Source organism: Petaurus breviceps, unplaced genomic scaffold (assembly GCF_028583685.1).
Source record: "Petaurus breviceps papuanus isolate PSGF00001 unplaced genomic scaffold, PetGlider_PUasm1.0 90644, whole genome shotgun sequence".
Lineage (NCBI taxonomy): Eukaryota > Metazoa > Chordata > Mammalia > Diprotodontia > Petauridae > Petaurus > Petaurus breviceps.
Window position 1 is genome coordinate 2,686,790 of NW_027187298.1, and position 22,827 is coordinate 2,709,616.

Consider the following 22,827-nt stretch of genomic DNA (forward strand, 5'->3'; position numbering starts at 1 on the left):
TCTCTCTCTCTCTCTCTCCCTGTCTCTCTCACCTGCCCAAAATACCACAAATTGGCTAACACTGTCTTCACCTATTAGACTCTTGAGGTCAGGGACTGTTTTGCTTTTATTTTCTATGACTTGAACTTAATACAGGGCTTGTCATATAGTGAATAATTATTAAATATTTTTTCATTCATTCTTTTATCATATTTTCCATAGAGGGAGAAGTGAATATTACTGAGGCATATAGACTAGAAATAATATTACCTGAAATTATGACCAGAAAACTTACTTTTAGTAGGGCTTTAGAGGTTCCAAATGGCCTTCATGAAGCTAATTTACATGATGAGTTGGGAAAATGATGATTAGTTCATTTCAGTAGGTGCATGAAGAGAAGAAACCCAGTTGAAGAAGCATTTATGAATTACCTATTATGTGGAGGCATTGTGCTAAGACATGCTGGAAAGAAAGGGTGGAGGCAGGTTTTTGAGAATTTTAAAGACCAAACTATAGATCATCAAGGGGTAAGGGATTTTCTGTATTCTACTACACCATCATTTTCTTTTCCCACCATGATGTGTTGGTCATTGGAACATACTTCAGGCTCTTAGGCACAATCTGGTAGCTCCTGGGTTACTGTAGTTCTCTGTAAACTGATAATATCTCTATTATCTCACCCTACAGGAGAGTAGGGGGGAAGGGAATGAAAAGGGGGATGATGGAAGGGAGGACAGGCTGGTGGGGAGGGAAGTTGGAAGCACCCACTTTTGAAAAGGGACAGGATCAAAGTAGAGAACAGAACAAGTGGGAGGTGGGATAGGAGGGAGGGAAATATAGTCAGTCTTTTACAATATATCTACTATGTTATTGTGTTGTTTTATCTACACATGTACAACCCATACTGAACTGCTTATCTTCCCAGTAAGGGTGGGTGACAAGGGAGGAAGGGAATGAATCTGGAATTCAACGTTTTAAAATCAAATGTTTATATGTGTATATATATATATATGTAATTATTAATACCATTTTACATGTAATTGGGAAATAAGATATGCAGGCACTGGGGCATAGAGATCCACCATGCCCCAGTGGAAAAGTCGAAAGTGGTATGGGAGAAAATATGGGAGAGAACAGATTGGAGGAGGGGATATCCTGTGGGAGTGCTATATTTGGGCGGTGGGTAGGGGAAAAATTGGGAGAAATTTTGTAACTCAAAATCTGGCAGAAATGAATGATGTAAATCAGAAGTTAATAAAGCATTCAAAAAATTTAAAAAAAGATATAACAGAAGAGGTAGCCAGGTTCCTCCAAAAGGTCTCAATAAAAGTGATGCTCTCAAATAAAATTCAAATTTCAGTAAATACTAGGATATTGTTTTTAAAGCAATTGGGGTTAAGTAACTTGCTCAAGGTTACATGGCCAGGTGTTTCTGGGTGAGTGCTAAGTGTCTGAGCCCAGATTCGATCCCAAGTCATCCCAACTCTGGGGCCGGTGATCTTACTCACTGTGCTACCTGTCCCCCCCCCTTGTTGTTGTTGTTTTAAAGTAGGCATTTGCTAGCTTTTGAGGTGATGGGAATGTCGATTAAGCAGAAGCTTGTAGGAGAAATGTTTCCTAACATGTAAATTAGACCAGTGTAAAGCCAAGCAAAATTGGCTTTCCAGAGTACTACTGCTGTGAACAGCTTCAAGGTTCGGATTACCCAGTATATTGAATCTGTTCTGAAACGGACCACCTCTTTTTCTTCTGCAAGCTCTCACCCTCCATTTCAGATTAATTTTTTGTTGATTCTTACATTTTTATTTAGTTTAATTTGAGTGTTTTATCAAGTTTTGCTTAAAATTGTATTGCTAAGTCCATTTTCCCCATTAATTCTGCCTTGATAATCTTGGCTCCAAGTTTAATCATCTCATCTTTGGTTAGATGGCTGCTAGGTCCATCTTCTGAACTGTATCCAGATAATGAAGTCTTAGTTTCCTATAGAAATTCTCTTTTCTCGGGGGGGTGGGGGGGGAGACTTGGATTTTCTTCCTGTGATTTTTCTTTCATGTTCTTAGAAATTTTTTTTATTATTTCTTAGTTTAAATCATTCATTTCCAAAAGATTTTGAGTTACAAATTTTCCCATTTTTCTCCTACCCACTACACCAAAACAGTGCTCCCACTGAATGTCCCCTCCCCCAATCTGCTCTCTCCCCTCAAACTTTCCATTAAGGCAAAGTGGATCTCTATGCCCCAGGGCCTGAATATCTTATCTCCCAGTTACATGTAAAATAATAATAATAATAATAACATACATATATTTTAAACATTTGATTTTAAACCTTTGAATTCCAGATTCTTTCCCTACATCACACACCCTTGCTGGGAAGATAAGCAATTCAATATAGGTTGTACATGTATAGCTGTGTAAAATATTTCCATAGTGGATATATTGTGAAAGACTGACTATATTTCCTTCCATCCTATTCCACCCCCCCCAGTTCTATTCTCTACTTTGATCCTGCCCCTTTTCAAAAGTGGGTACTTCTAACTTCCCTGCCCCCCCAGCCTGCCCTCCCTTCCATCACCCCCCCCTCTCATCCCCTTCCCCCCTACTCTCCTATAGGGTAAGATACCCTATTTAGTGTGTATGTCATTCTCTCCCTAAGCCCAATTCAATGAGAATAAGGTTGACTCATTCCCTTTTCCCTTTTACTTTCCTGTTCTTCCCCTCCATTGTAACAGTTTTCCCTTGCTTCTTCTATATGAGATAATTTTCCCCATTCTTTCTCTCCCCATCTCCTCTCATTCAAACCTTCTCTAATCTCTGAATTTCACCTTTTAAATATCATCCCTTCCTATTAAATTGTTCCTGTGCCCTCTATGTATACCTGTATACATATATACACACACTCACATATTTATTCATACACCCATTTATGCTCCTATATAGACACATGTGTGTATGTACATATGCATGTATGTGTGTACATATATATTCCCTTCAACTATTCTCAAACTGAGAAAAGTTTCATAAATTACAATGATCATTTTTCTGTGTGGGAACATAAGTAGTTCAATTTTTATAAGTTCCTTAGGATTTCTTCTCCCTGTTTACCTTCTCATGCTTCTCTTGCTTCTCGTATCTGAATGTTAAATTTTCTATTCAACTCTGGGTTTTTTTGTCAAGAATGCTTTAAAGTCCTCTATTCCACTAAATGATCTATATTTTCTCCTGAAACAATGATACTCAGTTTCTCTGGGTAGGTGATTCTTGGTTTTGATCCAGCTCCTTAAACCTCTAGAATATCATATACCAAGCCCATCGATCCCTCGGTGTAGATGCTGCCAGATTCTGTGTTATCCTAATTGTGTTTCCACAATATTCAAATTGTTTTTTCTTGGTGGCTTGTATTAATTTCTCCTTGATCTGCAAACTCTGGAACCTGCCTATAATATTCCTAGCAGTTTTCTTTTTTGGAATCTTTTCAGGGGGTGATAGGTGGATTCTTTCAACCTCTATTTTGCTGTCTGGTTCTAAAACATGAGGACAATTTTCCTTGAGAATTTCTTGAAGGATGATTTCTAGGTTCTTTTTTTGATCATGGCTTTCAGGTAGTCCAATAATTTTTAAATTATCTCTCAGGATCTATTTTCCAGGTCAATAGCTTTTCCAATGAGATATTTCACATTGCCTTCTATTTTTTCATTTGTTTGGATCTGTTTAACAGTATCTTGATTTCTCATAAAGTCACTAGTTTTCATTTGCTCCAATCTAATTCTGAAGGAATGATTCTCTTCAGTGAGCTTTTGAGATCCTTTTTCCATCTGGCAAATCCAATTTTTAAGGCATTCTTCTCCTCATTGCCTTTTTTCGCCTCTTTTGCCATTTGAGTTAGTCTATTTTTAAGGTGTTATTTTCTTCAGTCAGGTTGTTGACTCCCATTTCATAATTTCCTTGCATCATTCTCATTTCTCTTTTCAATTTTTCATCCACTACTCTTATTTGGTTTTCAAAACACTTCTTGACCTTGGCCACGAGAGCTTGGAGTGGACTCACTCCATCCACCTTCATCCCTCACAGCCAATGTAGTGGCTGGCCCGCGTTCCCCACCAGCCAGAAGATTGGATTTTCAATGGCAGAAAAAAAAGGAGTAATCAGATGACTGAAATGAATTATAATACTCTTCTTGAAGAGATTCTTATTAAAAGGTCACAACAGAAGAAGACTTCATGTTTAAACTACAAAGAGAGGCTTTTTATACTAACAAAGTCCATGTTGACTTACTATGAAGGCTGAGCAGAGGTATAAAGAAAGTACTACCTCCAGCACCAGAAAAAAATAAGCGAAGGCCTCCTCCTCCTCTTCCACCTGAAGAAGATAAAAATGAAGAAGTAGTTGTAGTAATATATGACTTCCAAGCAACAGAAACACATGATCTCGGAGTAGAGAGAGGCCAAGAATATATTATACTGGAAAAAAATGACGTTCGTTGGTGGAGAGCAAGAGATAAGTATGAGAGTGAAGGAAACATTCCAAGCAACTATGTTACAGGAAAGAAATTGAGCAAGTTAGATCAATATGAATGGTATTGTTGAAATATGAATAAGAGTAAGGCAGAGCAACTCCTTAAAAGTGAAGATAAAGAAGGTGGTTTGATAGTGAGGGACTCCAGTCAACCAGGCATGTACATAGTTTCCCTTTATACCAAATTTGGAGGGGAAGGTTCTTCAGGATTTAGACACTATCATATAAAGGAAACAACATCTCCAAAGAAGTACTATCTAGCAGAAAAACATGCATTTAATTAGATTCCTGAAATTAGTGAATACCATAAGCACAATGCTGCAGGGCTTGTCACCAGGCTGCCATATCCAGTAAGTGTGAAAGGGAAGAATGCACCAACAACTTCAGGGTTCAACTATGAGAAATGGGAAATCAACCTCTCAGAATTGACCTTTATGAGGGAATTGGGAAGTGGACTCTTTGGGGTAGTCAGGCTTGGCAAATGGTGGGCCCAGTACAAGGTGGCAATCAAAGCTATTCAAGAAGGATCAATGTGTGAAGAAGCGAAAGTGGTGATGAAGCTAACTCACCCCAAATTAGTTCACCTTTATGGTGTGTGCACTCAACAAAGACCCATTTACATTGTCACAGAGTTTATGGAATGTGGTTGTCTTCTGAACTTCCTTCAACAAAGACATGGTCATTTCAGTAGAGATGCTCTGCTAAGCATGTGTCAGGATGTATGTGAAGGAATGGAATACCTGGAGAGGAACAGGTTCACCCACAGATATCTGGCTGCCAGTAATTGTTTAGTGAATGAGTCAGGAGTTGTGAAAGTGTCTGACTTTGGAATGGCAAGATATGTCCTGGATGACCAGTATACCAGTTCTTCAGGTTCTAAGTTTCCAGTGAAGTGGTGTCCACCAGAAATTTTTAAGTATTGTCGATTTAGTAGCAAGTCAGATGTCTGGTTATTTGGTGTGCTAATGTGGGAAATATTCACCGAGGGTTGAATGCCTTTCGAGAAAAATGCCAACTTTGTGGTAACAATGGTTAGCTGTGGCCACAGGCTTTATCGGCCAAAGTTGGCTTCCAGATATGTTTATGAAGTGATGCTGAGTTGTTGGCATGAGAAACCAGAGGGAAGACCTTCATTTGAACAGTTGCTACACCCAACAGATGAACTAGCAGAATGTGAGGAAACTTTTGGAAGATAAATGGTGCTATAGCTGGCAGTTCCCTAGTGCCAGAGCACAAAGAAGAATTGTGCTTTGTGCAGAACTTTTAATTTATTTTGCACATGAATAAACAGCTTATTTTGTTTATTCCAGAAACACTCTAGGCCTTTACTTGAGGAGTGTCCACAGCACCAAAAGTGTGGTTTATACTCCAATGATGATAACAGCCTCAAAGATAGGAGCTACAAACTACAAAAGGACGGCTCTTCAAAGCCCCACACTTCTGGAGTGAAGTGTTGCTATGTCAGGTGGAAGAAGCTAGTGGTGCTAATAGTAACAACTGAGGTTTAGGATCAGACAGGAATAGAAATGGTGCCATGAGCTAGAAGAATGCCCTACCAGCTTCTCTCCTCATTGCTTTCTCAGACCTGGAACCCAGGTCTTCATCCTAAAAATAGGTATGAAAAGAGGAGCCTAAATCATATAAGTCACCATTGTTAGGGTCATTTTCAATATTATTAAGCATTCTTCAATACTTAGGTAATGCTGTATGGCTGCAAGTGATTCTTTAAAGAATTAATAGTGTGTGTCATCTGAATGCAATGCAGAGACATATAGGAGGCATGAGTGGGCAGCAACATAGTATTACTGAAGAGTTGCACAGAATGTCTAAAGAGAAATACAAGATTGGAAAAGGAGGTGGACCAGTCACACAGCAAGAACAAGGAAGGGGTAACCTTTACACTCTGTTGGCTTCTCTTCAGTGTCAAGAGATCTAGAAGAAAGCTACACAATATTGGGTAAGACCCTATGAGAAAATTCAGTGGGAGGATATGGACTAGAGATGGACAGGATGAGAAGGCAGTAATGGATTGTAGTCTGCATTGTGGAAGGGATTATCCACTTTGATAAGATCACAATCCAAATGATTTACATGCTGTATGTATTGTAAATATATACATATAAATAAATTATATATTTATTTAAAAAATACTTCTTAAACTCCTCTATGGCATGTAAGCAGCTTATCCTTTTGATAGAGCTTTTGGTGCAGGAGTTCTGACTTTGCTGTCTTCGCCTGTTCCATGCCCCAATCTTTTTGGTCCCCCAAAAAGGAATCCAAAGTTGGAACACTGTGTTTGTCTTGCTCCCTTGTTTGCTCTAGTTGCTACTCAATTACTTGACTTTTGAGATTTTTTCCACAGTAGAACTCTGCTACCAGAGAGGGGAGCTTTGTCCAAATCGTTGGGGTTTTCTCAGTTGCCAGAGCTATTAGTTGGCTGCCCTCTCTGAAGCCTCCACAGTCCCTGGCACACTGATCACGCACCCCAGGACTTCCACCCCAGAAAGTGATCTGGATCCAAGCAGGTTAAAGCAAGAACGATTAACCCTTAGACTGGACACTTGGTCCCCCTACAATCTGTAGGCACGGAGATCTGAAACAGTCACTTGACAGTGGCTGCTCGGCCACCCACCTCAGCTGCTTCTCGCCCCAGGGGAAAAGGCCGGACCAAACTTCTTAACTCCCAGGTCCCAAAGTACACACTGCACTGACCTCTCACTTTGTCCTTAGCACCTATGGCTTGATAATTCTGGAAACTGCCACAGCTGCTGGTGATCTGAAGTCCCTCCAGCCGACAGTTGGTTGTGGCTGCCCTGAGGCTTAAAACTTCCAGCTCCTGTGGGGCTGGGCTCACCTCCCAAAGCACTGCACGGGCCCCTTCCTGCTGGCCTGCTGGACTATCTTTAGCGGGAGGTTAGCATCTCTGTGTCATTTTGTGGGTTCTGTAGCTCCAAAGTTTGTTTAGAGTCATTTTTTACATGAATTGGAAGAGGTAGGAGTGGGAGCCACTGGGAAGTCCTGTTTCTACTCTTCCATCTTGACTCCACCCCCTGAAATTTCTTGAATATCAGCAGTACTTATTGTAGGTTTAAATAACTTTTTATCTGAATTCTTTTTCTCTCCACCTCTCTTTTCATGGCTCCATGAGAATGAAATTTGTTCAGTGCTTTCATCGTGTTTTAGAAAACTATGATTCAAAGAGTTTTGACCTAACAATGCTGAGGAGCTAGGTGGTTCAGAATCTCTACTATGAAATGATCACTCATCATCTTCAGAAGATCTCAGGAATTTATATTTGATATGTCCAAGTAAAGTATTGCTTTTTTTATCTTGAATCATAATCTTTCCTGAGTTGATATGATTCATTTCTATGTGGTTCTATAAATCGTGACCTATTGTCTCTCTCATCTCCTCTAGATTTATGTAGATACTTGATCACCTGTTAAATTTACTTTGCTATAACTGCCACTTGAATATTCACTACAAGTGTCCCTGTTGGTATCGCCTATAACATTTTTCTCCATGTTCTGTTTTTTGCTTTCTTGACCACTCTTCTCTTTATCTAAGTATCTTAACTTTCTCCACTGTTCTCTTCCATAGTTGTTACTTATTGATGATGCTTTTTTAGCTTCTTCCAATCTCAACTGAAATTTCTTCATTGAACCATATCTTTCTTCTACAATGTCCTCAAAATTTCTATTGTGTTTCTCAGCTTGTTCTTTCATTCTTATAGGACTTTTTAAGCCAACTTAATCCACCATCTTCTACCACTGAAATTTTAGCAATTGGTGTATTAGCATCTTCTGATGGTAGGCCTGTTCCACCATCTTTCCAATAAGGGTTCAGCTCTCTTTCAGAAAGCCTAGACTGCTTGATTTGGGGGGATTTCTCTGGTTCTGTTTTACTTGCACTCAGGTTTTCAGCTTTGGGTCATGATGATACAGTTTTAACAGACATAAAATCAAAGGTCATCCATTCATCTCTCCGAATGATTTAGGAATCCTCTTTTTGATCTGACTCTTCCTTCTTGACCTTCCAGGCTTTTTCTGTGGTAGTTGCCTGCAACAGAACTGCTTCAATGCATTCATCTTCAGAACTTATTGAACTTTCAGATGATTCATTGTTTTTTCATGTTTCTGCTTCTTGCTCTTTTTCTTCTTCTCTTTCTCAATTTTTTAAATATCTATCCTTCTTCCTTTTTTCTTCATAGAATGATCCTTTGATATTTGTACAACTTTGTCATTCACATCACCTAACATTCATGTGTCTTCACCTCGCAGTCTCCATCATTGTTGTTGTCCAGGAGGTAGCTGTTTTAAAATTTTATTGTAGGGTTCAGGAAATCAACTTCGAAAGTATAAGATGAAATTAGTATGGCTGAATAGGAATTTGTGTAAAAAAAATCTAGGGGGGTGTGTGTGTGTGTGTGTGTGTGTGTGTGTGTGTGTCTGTGTCTGTGTCTGTGTCTGTGTAATACAAGCTTAACATGAGTCACCAGTGTTCTAGGGGAATCAGAAAAAGCTGATGCAATTTCATGATGCAGTTAAAGATGGTATAGATTCTGGGACATAGGAAGTAATGGGTCTCTTATGTCAACCACTGTTCATATCATACATAGTTTATATAGCATTAGATTTGGTTAGAACACATTTGCTGAGGTCTACTGGCCTAAAGGACTTCAAGACCATGACATCTGAAGACCAGCCAAAGGCATTAGGAATAATTAGTCTGAGAAAGAGAATTGCAAGGGGCAGAAGGTAAAGAAATGATAGCAGGCTTCATGTATTTGAAGGGAAATTACCTAGAAGGAGCCTTGGAGTTGTTCTATTTAGCCCCAAAGGGTAAAACAAAGAGGAACTGGGGTGGATGAAGTGGAAGTAAGGTGGATTTAAGATTTGTGCAAGGAAGAATATCCTAACAATAAGAATCCTCTAAAAGTGAAATACACTGGTTAGTATTTCAGAGACATTGCATTTCTCTTGACTTAATGTCTTTAGTTTAGGGCTGGATAATTTCTTATTGAGGATATTCTAAAGAGGAACTTTGTCAGGTACAGATTGTCCTAAGTTGCCTCCAAAGAGACTAGGTCTCTTTAAAATCTGAGATCTGTGTACAACCTCTGTATGTAGAAAACCATGATCACATGAAAATCAAAGTAGGAGAGAGTTTCAAGAAAGGTCTGATTAACAGCACTGAGATCCAAGAGCAAAAAGAAATGAGAAATGTCTCTTTCTGATCAGGAAATCATTAATGGAGCTGATATTTATAAGCAATTGTAACTTACACAGGAATTTTCTTTTTCTTCCAAGAAACTGAGACCTGAAATAAAGGCTTGCAATTTGTCAATTAGGACATCATTAGAACCCTGAGAATGGCCATGGATAGAGAATACAGAATAGGACAATGATGGAAGAGGGCACTGATAATAGAAGTCCTTGGAAACATAACAATAACAAACTCTGTCTACTTCCTCATTTTATCTAAGGTTCACTCTGGTATTTTCTATGTGTTTCTTTACAATCACATTCCAATCACAGAAAAAAAGTGGTATACCCAAATCCCTCCATTCTCCTGAGTCAATCATGGAGGAATATAGATGCTTCAAGTTATACCATTTCTCCTCTTGCTTGGCAGATTGTGTTCGATGTATAAAATAAATATATTCTTAAATCACACTGACGGCAGTGATTTAAATCAAATTTCATTTTAAAGTAACTGCATCCAAAATGAGAACATATAGATCAAGCTACTGCCTGCTTCAGATTTAAAGTAGCTGAGTTATAGACCTCTCAACTAGAGGCTGTAATGGGAAAACAGACAGGGCCCGCTACACAAGAATACTTCTGGGCCTTGGAATAATATATGGCAGTATGTAAACAAATTGAGAACTCGATGTATATACTTTTAAAGGAAAAGGATTACTTTTCTTAAAAACCTACCCTTTTAATTCCAAACCAAATACTCCTATTTGTATAAACCTGCATTGAGCTGCTAGTGTACCTTTTCTTAGCTTAGTGAAGCTGTACTCAAATTCTCAGGAGTTGTACCTCTAGATCACAAGTTCTGGCATAACCTAAAGAGATGAAAAGATAATAGAAACCAACCCAGTAGCAAACAATGTGTTTGTGGTCTAAGAATTAGTCCAATACAGTTCAGAAAGTCTCACTGCCAGCAGACTAGCTACCAAAAGGTGACTTTTTTTTTTAAACCATGGAAACTCAGAAAATGAAAAAAAATATAGGATTGTAAGAAATCTTAGATAGATCACATTCAATGTTGAGATGACCAGGGCTTGAAGTTTTTAAGGTATTACAAAAAAAAATAGTATGGATATTCAAGAAAAACTGGCATATTTTATGAATTGATATTCCCAAAACTTCCAAATGCAAGTCATAACTACAAAACACAATTTATATTTAATCTCATGTATGACGGGGCCTTTGGTGTACACTGCAGATGTCTTTAGGGTATACCTAAGGGAATTTGTTATTGTTCTTGTTGTTTTTAATAATGAACATTAATTGAATACTCAGTCACACAGGGCATCCTTTTTATTTATCAAAGAGACTAAAGCTTAACTAAAGTTTTAAAACATATTTATTAACTAAACTTCTAATCAAATAAACTTTAGAAAATGCTCCTTTGAATCAAATCCTTCCTCTAAAATATAGAATAATTTTTCAGCTCCATCTTCTTTGCTAAAAAATATCCTTCCAGTTGGATTCTGCTCCACTAGGATAGCACTTTGTCTTGATGGAACAACTTTGGAATTCATGAATTAGAGATGAAAACACATTATTTTTAAAATCTGGAAATGTACTTTTATTTTTCTTTCTTTGCCCATGGATAACAAGCGGATTCCCACAACAAAATACTATGGGATGAGTATGGAAATCAAAATACACATAGGACAGAAGTTAGAGAGGACCAAAAATATCGAAATTATTTTTCTCTGATTGTCTCTACTCTATCTCATACCCAATGGCAACGGCTTCATGTGGCTGGCAAGAAGGAGAGTAGACAGACCACCTGACCTCAAAAGAAATTAATACTAGTCTCCCACCTTCATTCTAAGATGAGCCACCAGTGGAATAGGCAACACACTGAGGACAAACTCTGGGGGGGAAAGTGCTTAGAAGGTCCCCACCATGGAGATAAACTCGAGTAAGTATTTTTTTATGGCTCCCACTCCAGAGCTTTGTGGAAATATCAGAGGGAAATTAAATGGGAATGATAGGAAAAAATATATCTGAAAAAAACAGAGACAGAAGCAGCTGACATTGCTGGAGATCAGGAACATTGCCACTGCATGAATTCCAGGTCTAAGGTAACCCCATATTTGTGAGACAACCAGTATGTATAGATAACGGCATCCTCTAGTTAAATAAATAAAAATATTCTGGAAAATCCTGGTGCCAAAAATCAGAGGATCAGAAATGGAAAGTACTTTATGAATCATGTCATCCAATACCATCAATTTAGACTCAGAGAGGTTAAATGACATGTCCAGAGTCATGCAGCTAGTAAGTCTCTAAGACAGGATTCTAAATCAGGTTGTACTAACCCGGAATCTAGGACTCTCTCCACTGTTATTACCTGGATGCCTGTGAATCACATTTTCTGATCTATAGTCATTGTAAAATAAGAGACATAATTCACATAATTTGGGGATATAAAGAAATTAGACATTCCATTTATATTTCATAGAAAATACAAATAGCTTATAAATTTATTTTATCCAATTTGATAATCATTAATTGAATGTTTACTATGTACCAAGCACTGTGTGTTGGATTGGGAAATACAAAGATGTAAATGAAATACTGTCTTTTCTCAAGGAGAATACACACACAAACATCTGTATGTGAATGTGTATCTGTGTGTATATGTATGTGTGTACACATATACACAAAGCAGTTTAATGGTCTAGAGAAAAGCAGTTACCATTTTGGGTGACTAAGAAAGGCTTCTTGTAAGAGGACACTTTTAAACCCTAAAGTGAGCTAGGTATTCCAACAGGGTAAAGATGAGGAAGGAAAGCACACCAGGTATGATGATAGACTTTACAAAGGTGTGGAGGTGTGAAATGGACCTTCATATATAAGAAAGATCAAAAAGAACTGTTTAGTTGCAACATAGATTGGGTAGGGGGGAACAAAATAAAATAAGTATGGAAAGGCAGGAAGGCAGAAAGACAGGAAGGCAGGAAGGCAGGAAGGAAGGAAGGAAGGAAGGAAGGAAGGAAGGAAGGAAGGAAGGAAGGAAGGAAGGAAGGAAGGAAAGAAGGAAGGAAGGAAGGAAGGAAGGAAGGAAGGAAGGAAGGAAGGAAGGAAGGAAGGAAGAAAGGAAGGAAGGAAGGAAGGAAGGAAGGAAGAAAGCATTTATTTAGTGTCAACTATGTTCTAGTCATTGTGAAAAGCACTTTTCAAATACTGATTTATCTAATCCTCACAACCACCTTGGGAGGTGGGTGATATTTAATAATAGCATCCTCATTTTACAGTTGAAGAAGCTAAAGCAGATAGCTACTGAAAGCCTTGACCAGAGTCATAAAGCTAGAAGGTGTTTCAGACACTAAACCCAGAACCAGTACTCTATCCTCTACGCACCTATTTATTATCTTAGAGGCAATAAGGAATTAGTGTATTTTATTGAGCAACAGAGTAACATAGACTTCTGCTTCAGTAATAACACAATGAATGTTTTTAGAGGATCAGCTAGAGAAGGAAAATATTCAAAGTTTGGAGACAAAACAGATTTTTCCAGTAATCTAGTCAAGAAGTGATTACTTCCTCAAATGATAGTTGTATGACTAGAATGAAGGCTATAGAGGTTTGAAATGTTATGGAGATAAAACTGACAAGACTAATTGATTATATGTGGGAACAGGAATAGTGAAGAGTAGAAGATGACAACAAGCTTTCAATTCATAGTGAAAGGAAGAATTGATTAACTCTTGACAGAGGAACCGAAGTTCATAAGAGGGATTAGGTTAAAGAAGATAAATCAGTGACATCTTATGACATTCTGGATCTCTGATGCTTACAGGACATAAAATTATGAAAGGATAATGATATTGAATCCAATGCTGGCTCAGGATTCAATTAAAATAAATAAATTAAACTGTAGATTTAAGAGGTGGAAACAAAATGGAAGAGTAGAGAAAGAATTCAGCTAAGCCCTCCTGACATTCTCAAACAATTTTAAAATAACACCTCAAATCAAATTCTGAAGTAGCAGAACCAACTAGAGGTCAGAGAGAGAGAGAGAGAGAGAGAGAGAGAGAGAGAGAGTCCAGTCAAAGACATATTAGGAGGTCAGAAAGATGTGTGAAATGAGAGCAGAGGTTGGTTTAGAGTCCTCATGAATGAAACATCAATGGTATAAGTAGGTGGTGGTAACAGAAGCTCTCAGACCAGAGACAAGAGACCTAGCAACTGGTCAAAAACAGATTACCGCTGACCCCTATGCTAGCTCTGGAAACAGGATCAGACACTGTTTGGCACGTCCCATTTCCTATACCCACTAAAAACTGGGAAAAGGTATTTACAGCAAGTTTCTATGATAAAGGCCTCATTTTCCAAATATAGAGGGAATTAAGTTAAATTTATAAAAATGAGAACCATTCCTCACTTGACAAATGAAAGGTGAAAGAATATGAAAAATCAATTTTGAGAAGAATAAATCAGTTATCACTACTCATATGAAAAAATGCTCTGAATCACTACTGATTAAAGAAACACAATTTAAAACAACTCTAAGATGCCACCTCACACCTATCATATTGGCTAACATGATAGAAAAAGAAATAAATATTGGAGTGGATAAAGAAAAATTGGGAACTAATACATTGTTGGTGACGTTGTAAACTAGTCCAACCATTCTGGAAGACAATTTGGAGCTATTCATATAGGACTTTAAAACTGTGAAAACCCTTTCACCATCCAGCAATACCACTACTAGGTCTGTATCCCAAAGAGATTTGTACAAAAATATTTAAAGCAGTTCTTTTAGTGGTGGCAAAGAATTGGAAATTAAGGGGATTCCCATCAACTGGGGAATGGCTGAACAAGTTGTAGAATATAATTGTGATGGAGTGCTATTGTATAATACAAAACAATGGGCAGGATGATTTCAGGTTATATGAACTCATGCAAAAGAAAGTGAACAGAAACAGGAGAACTTTGTACACAGTAACAAGAATGTTATAACAATAATTAACTGTGAAAGATTTAGCTACTCTGATCATGACAATGGTCCAACACAATTCCAAATGCCACATGATGAAAAATACAACCCACCTCCAGATGGAGAAGTGATACATTCTGAATGCAGAATCAAGTATACTTTTTTTTTTGCTTTTTTTTGGAGAGCAATTGGAGTTAAGTGACTTGCCCAAGGTCACACGGCTAGATTTTGTGTTAAGTGTCTGATGCTGGATTTGAACGCAGGTCCTCTTGACTCCAGAGCCAGTGCTCTATTCACTGTGCCACCTAGCCACCCCATAAAGCATATTTTTTAAACTTTATTTTTCTCCTTTTTATGTCTGTGTTTTCTTTTGCAACACAGTTAATATAAAAGTATATTTTGCATTATTTCACATTATATAATCAATATCAAATTGCTTGTTATCTCAAGGAGGTAGAAAGAATGGAAACAAGGGAAAGAATTTGAAACTCAATCTTTTTAATGAACTTTCAAAATTACATGTAATTGGAAAAATATTTAATGAAACATATAACAATATATTAGAAAAATGCAATTTGGAAATATTTAACAAAATAAAATGAAATACTACATAAAAAGTGTGTATAGAATATTAGAACTTAAAAACGTATAGATCATCTAATCTAATCATAATATCACAAAGACAACTGAGGTAGATAACAATTAAATACTTAAACAGGATTAAACAACTCATTAATGGTTGAACCTATCTGGAATCCAGGTTTCCTGACTTGGATTTATAGCTATTCACTACAACTTACTCAATGGCAGTATGTCCATTACACTCCCCTAACTGTGGGAACCAAAGCTCAGTCTCAGAGCTGATCACAGATCAATAGCTATCACTCAATTTTATTTGTAAAACAGTTCCATTTGTAGTGGTATATTACAGCACTACAAGAAACAGCAACTGTGAGAAATTCTGATGATCCTGGGAACACTTGTATGAATAAATGCAGAGAGAAGTAAGCAGAAGCAAGAAAACAATAAAGTGTGCTGCAAATACAAATGAAAAGAACACTAAAATGATGTTAAAACTGGGCAACTATAATTTCTGATTTTATTCTCAGAAGAGATGAGGAAATAAAATCCCTTACCTTCATTGGAAAAGTGGGGTACTATCATTAGATAATACTGCATGCTCTTTCCAACACATTTTTAATAAGTTGTGCTTGAGAAACTGTCTTTCCTTCATTGCAAGCAAAAAGTGTGGTAAGGGGTATAATGGCAAGTAAAGTAGGATTTTTTTTGCTGTTTTTCTGGATTGAGTTTTAGCCAATGAAGTGCCTTTGATTGAGTCTTGCCTTTGACTGAATCAAGAGTCTGTGACTGGAAACAGTATATATTGTATTGCTTGAAGGAAGAGAATAGAGTAGAGAGAGGGGCAGAGCTGAGATAGAGAACTCAGTGAGAGCAGACTAGGGGAACTTACTTATGGATAGGACTAACAGAAAGAATGCTTGTGATGTCAGCACTCTGTCTATTGGTCTCTGTTTATTTCTCAGACAGAAATCCTGTCTATTGGTCTGTGTCAATTTCTTGGACAGAAGCCCTGCTTATTGGTCTTTATGAGGGAATTGAGCTAAAGAGCAAAGAACCACCCATGAGAAGGAGGCTTAGCCTAAGTCCCTTTTAAGAGCTGTTAAAGTGAATTGAGATGATGGTGCTGGTAATGTGTATAAATACTGTTGCAACACTGTTAATCTTTGTTTTCCTAGAAACAGAAATTGTAGGCAGGAGCCCCTAGAGCCTGCTGTTGGGCAGGAGTTTGGAGTGGAGTAGTGCCTGTGATCTAAGACATGGAAAAGAGTGGAGAGCTGTATATGCATGAATCCCGGAGAAAGTCAGGAGTGGCCAGCCTACAGAGGAAGAACCATGGGATCTGGAAGTCAGCCTCAATTCAAGATGAGAGAGCACTTCACTTGGACATTGGGTATTGATCAAGGTGATTGTGACTTGCTGTGACATAGGGGTAGATGGTGTTTGTATTTTCTGCTACCTCTTAAGGATGTGTTGTACTAGGAAAGACCCTAGTCTGGGACCCATGATTTGGGGGATGCAATGATATATACTGTGTAATGTGTTATGCTAGGGAAGACCCTAACCTAGGACCCCCTGATTGTTTAAACAACTATTTTGGGAATGTTACTGAATGTAATGATATATCTATGTATCATATGATATAGATACATAGATATATAGATACATTGACACATAGAAGTTATGTTTTGCTTAAGGATGTTGCTATGAATGTTATGCTTTACCAAACAATGTTTAGTTTATAGCTGAATAGATAACTCATTATACTATGTGATTGGACCCTTAAAAGTATTCACAGCAGCAGTCCTCAGGGGCAATGCTATGACTGGCGTTACAAAGGGGGGAAAGGGGAGATAATATAAAGAAATTATAATTACTTTAAAGTAAATTGCATCAAAAATCTTTGAGAAGGATATTTAAACCTTTGAAAATGGTTTATGAGTGTTTTTATTTTCTATATAAGAAGTCTACATTTATCACCCTTTTTCAAGAAATGTAAGAAGTTTTTTCATTAACATTTAAAAAATTCTTTCAATACTATCATGTTCAATTTAGTTATGGTTTGGGGAAATTAAAATATACAGAGTGATGTAATTTGATAATTTAACCTTGATTTTGTGGGTTTGTTATACTCACACATATATAAATATATAGAGGTATTATTCTTAATATAACAAATATATTTTAAAGATGCATTTGTACATTGTAAATAGTTCAACAAAGTTATTAAAAAGATTAAACCCTTACTGATCCTTCATGCAAACAAATAATGTACTGCTGTTATTAAATACATGAAGTCAAATAATACCTATCTTTATGGACTATTGCCTTCTACTTCTTCTGCTATCACAACTAACAAACAAATAAACGCAACTTTGGCATACTATAAATATGCTGATATAGTTATTCATCACAAAATGTAACACGCTCTCTACATGAGGGACATAGCTAGAATATTTATTCAAATACCAGAAAACTCTGCCCCAAAACCAGACAATCAAAGTCATCAAAGTAGCCCCGGAGTTGGGACACATAGTTAATGCAGTAAACGCTCACATTCTCAAGCCTTCAAAACAAAACAGGCTACCTCAGGTAAAGATCCTCCTCTCCTCACTCACAATCACTGCTTCTCCTCCACTCAGTTCACTCCCAGCAGCTCGGGCCACCTGCAGTTCCCATCCCTAGCAGTTCTCAGCAGGAGTCCTTAGCAGAAGTACTGGCTGGCTCCAAAAAAAAAAAAAAAAGTTCACACCATGGCCGCTGCTTCCAGTCACCACGCTGGCTCCAGCCCAGCTCCTACTCTGCTCTTCTTCTTTTTTTTTTTTAAGCAATTGGGGTTAAGTAACTTGCTTAAGGTTACACATACAGTTATTTCTGGGTGTAGTGCTAAGTATCTGAGCCTGGATTCGATACCCAGGTCATCCCAACACTGAGGCCAGTGCTCTTACACGCTGAGCCACTTGGCCGCCCCTCTGTTCTGCTCTTCTTGCCCCATCCTGTCCTGCTACATCACCAAATTCAAGGGGCACTGAAGATCTTCAAATACCATTACCATTACATCCTATATGTGTATAACTAGAAAAAAGTCTCTACTTTTAATCGATCTACTCATTCACTCATTCATTAATTCATCTTTCTATAGTCACATCTCATAGTTTGAAGGGTCTTCAAAATTCAATGAATCATTCAACAAATACTTATCAAATCTATTTATATATAGATACATGTATCTATATAATACAATTAGGTTGTATGCTGATCTCTTGGGCACACAAAATAAAATTATCATAGGAGAAGCACAATCACAAGAACATAGGTTGTAGAATTCTTAGACTGCTTTGGGAATCACCTAATCTAAACCCTTCATTCATTTTGAGTGAAATTGAATCTCAGAGGGATTGAATGTTTTGATTAGTGTCACACAGATACTAAGTAGCAGAGTTAGGATTAGAACCCAGGAGCACTGACTCAGGATCCTGTATTCTTTCTTCTGACATTTATACAAGTGACTAGTATATAAGGCATAACAAGAAAAAAAAATAATAGAAGCATTAAAGAAGATGATACAAGTTTATAAAATGAAAAGAAATCAAATTGTGACTTTTTTCTAAACACAATTATATCCAATTGCTTGATAAAGTCCAGTAGCTCAGAATTTTTATGAACAAAAAATATTACTCAATATGTTTGGCTTTTCTCCTTCATTCTAGAAGAAGACCAAAATAACATCACTATGTTGGAGTCAAGTTACGATGTGTCTAGCTACGGCTGATCAGACTGATATGAGCTCAGAAACAGGTCGGTCACAAATAGTCCATATGAACATTTAGCATAGAGATGTCTCTAAATTTGCTCATCTCATGTTAATTTTGAGCCACTACAATTCTGTTTTGCTCATAGAGCACAGCACCTTCTTTGATGCTGGTATGTCATGCTGTCAATTTAACTTTTCGTCATGACCTCAAAAGACAAAACAAGGAGAAATCAGTAGAAGTTACAGAGACAAATTTTCATTTCATAAAAGTGAGAACTCCCTATTAATAATAGTATTATCTAATACACATATACATATATATATACGTAAATGTACATTATATATGTGTGTATGAAGATAAAGAGAGATATACACATAATTATAATTTTATGCTCACAACCTTGTGAAGGAGGTACAATAATTATCTTTATTTCTGATAAATGATCAAATTTAGGCCCATAGTAGTTTAGCAACTTACTGAGGGTCAGAGAATTAGTAAGTGCATTCAAATGCTCTTGGAAATCAAGTCTTCCTGATTCCAAAAAAATTAGCATTCTATCCATTTTATCATTCCAAGGGTTGCCTCAGATGATGATACTAAAGAGCTTCAAGCAAAAGCTGCACTGACAGCTTAGCAGATATGTTTTAAAGGTGATTTTTTTTGTCAGCTTCCTGGATCAATTACATGGCCCCTGAGGTTTCTTCCAATTTTGAGACTCCAATCCTGGGACACTAAACCCCATCCAAGTTTGCTGAAAGGTTTTGCAGGCAGAACTTTATGGATATACACTGTAAGGAGAACTGTCATACAAGAGTGAGTGTGGGAGAGTGTGCATGCATGCAAATGCTTATGTGATTTATTTTATGTACAATTTTTGGCATCTTGTCTGTACTTTCCAGAGACAAGGCTTTCCTCATAGGAAACATTTTTTCCCATGTCTCTCTTTTTGGGACTGCAGGAAATTGGAAGCAGCTCTAGAGTCATTTAGGATTAATAAGGAAGAAAAAAAATCACTGAACAGGAAAGGTTCTGAAGGACAGACACACTATAAAAATGAATTTCATCTTAATCCACAGGAAAGTGATCAGTAACAGATATATGTGACTTCAGAGACCATTGTCTACACGAAGGCATATGATGTTTGTGTAGTAATCAGAGCTGTACCAAAAAACAAAGCCCTTGGAGTCTTAGAATGTGGATTCGAAGTTTAACTCTGAAATTTACTCTTAGTGTCACTCTGGACAAATAACTTGAGCTTCCTGGGGTTCAGTATCCTCATAAGGGTATGGAGAAATTGTCCTGTGTTGTCATTTGTAACTATATGTCTATAATCCTATTAATAAGCTTCCTTAAGAGGTAGTATGTATCTCCTTTGTACTAGAGGTCTTCAAGTAGAAACAGAGTGAGCCCTCACCAGGGATATTTTAAATGCCTTTCACACTTTGTGCAGGGTAGAACGGAATAACTTCTAAGACTACTTTTGACTCTCATTTTATGATTATAAAATGAGGAGTTAGATGCAAAATGTCTTTGTATTATCTCCTGTTACCTTTATGGGTCTAAGACCCCATTTTTATTAGAGGGTGTAACTTGATGAATGATACAATTTGTTATTGTCGAGTCTTTTCAGTCATGTTTGACTTTGTGACCCCATTTGGAGCTTATTGGGCAAAGATACTATAGTAGTTTACCATTTCTTTCTCCAGCTCATTTTACAAATGAGGAAACTGAGGCAAACAGGGTTAAGAAACTGGCATAGGGTCACACTGCTGGAAAGTGTCAGATATAATTTTTACAAGAAATCAAAATTTTTTAAAAATTTTCCAAGGACAACAAACTTCAAATTTTTCTTTAACTTCCCTTTTCTATATTATTCAAAATGTGTCTCTTTCTTCCTACATATAATCTATGATTTTTAAGTCATAATTTCTATCCTGTTTTATCTGCTATCAACCAAGACCAAACCATCATCATCATCTTATGCCTAGTTTACTGCAATAGCCTCCTAGCTCTAAGCATTTTACTGTCTTCCTTCATTGTTTATTCTTTATACAACTATTAAAATGACCTTCCTCAAACATCATTTTCATCAATAAATCCTCTACTTCAAAATCACAGAGGTACCAGATTGCCCTTCACATCATTATCAAGCTTTTCAATGTAAAATTAAATGTTCTCTATAAATTGTGTCCTGTATACCTCTTCAAATAAATTATTTTTGTTTTGTGTTCTAATTCACCAACCTGTTGTTCATTCTTCTACATGGAACTTGCTAGTTTCACAAAACCATAGGAACAAATGTATAAATTAAGCATGTATTGTGCTAAGTACTGTTCATAAATATAGAAAAGTAAGATAGGCCCTGTTCACAAGGAACTCACATTCTAATGGCGAAGAAAATACATATGGAAGGTTCCTATGGCAAGTCAAATGGAAAAGTCCCACAGTCCTAAGATTGCAGTGTCAAAACATTTTGATAATGTTCCTTCTTTAATGTCATTTTTATTTCTAAAAAGCCTATCAATTTCTGATGCTGAATCATTTCATTGTGCCAAGGACTTCAGTAGGAAGAACTTTCTTTTCTAGGTCTTTAGTAGCTATGGCTGTAGTACCTATAGGAACAATTGCTGGCCAGGCTGTATCTGTGCAAGAGTTGCTTCCCAAGATTATGTCTGAGGGCACCGTGCCAAAGGCAATGCTATTCCCAAGGCTCGAGTTAAGGGACCAGGGCTATACCAATGAGGGCCTGAACAGATATGGTAGCCAATATAGTAGTGGTTGTTTGACTAGCCTAGCACATGCTGCCTCCTGCCTCTTCTTCAAGGTACCTTGCTACTTCAGCTAGACTGGCTTGTCTTCGCTGTGAGTAGCAGTTGGTTGGCAATTAGTGGGGATGACTGACCTCTATTACACAGAAAATGCTTCTCCAGATTGATAGCTGTGAGCACTAGCCTGAAACGGTCCTCCTAAGGCTATGATCTTTCAATTATCCACTGTCTCTCCCTTGCAGCTTCCTTTTCTATCATTTCACTGGATTGTTTATCTATAGTTTTTTTTTTAAAGTAACCCATATTAAAAAAAGAAAGAAAACTTCCCATAAACTTGAAACTTTTCTTCGGTTAATATCCTATTTCTCTTTTCCATCACTGCCAAACATTTCCTTCTACCACTTCCTTCTTCTGCTAAAATAGCCTATATTAACTGTCTTTATTTCCTCACCACCCACTCATTGCTTCACCTTTTGCAATATGCCTTATGTACTATAGTAATCTATTGAAGCTGCTCTCTTTCTAAGATCTCTCCTAGTTATTAATCCCCAAATATAATAGTCCTTTTATTAGAGCTTATTGTCCTTGGTCTGCAGCAATTCATTTTTTAGTCTGTTTGGTTTAAGATCAAGTACAACAACAATCCTATGTTCTATTAGAGATTTTTTCTAAAGGGTATTTCTTATCTGTTATTTTTTACATCTTTGTCTTTTACTTGTGTTGCTTTCGTTTTCTACTTTTTCCCCTCCCCAAATGTGTACATAATGGCAGCTAGGTGGCACAATGAATAGAGTGCCAGGACTGAAGTCAGGAAGACTCATCCTCTTGAGTTCAAATCTGGCTTTATAAACTTACTAGCTGGGTGACCCTGGGCAAGTCATTTAACCTCGTTTGGCTTAGTTTCTAATCTATGAAATGAGCTAGAGAAGACAATGGCAAACCACTCTAGTATCTTTGCCAAAAAATGCCAAATGGACTCATGAACAATTTGACACCACTAAAACAACTGAATGACAAGAATAACAAATGTATACACAGCCTATAAA

The 22,827-nt window shown here is 37.2% G+C and overlaps 2 pseudogenes; one reads left to right on the forward strand and one right to left on the reverse strand.

Moving 5' to 3' along the window:
• Positions 1–1,680: 1,680 nt before the first annotated feature.
• LOC138143561 (CWF19-like protein 2 pseudogene) lies at positions 1,681–18,253 on the reverse strand (annotated as a pseudogene).
• On the forward strand, positions 3,207–6,142 carry LOC138143521 (tyrosine-protein kinase Tec pseudogene; annotated as a pseudogene).
• Positions 18,254–22,827: the final 4,574 nt, after the last annotated feature.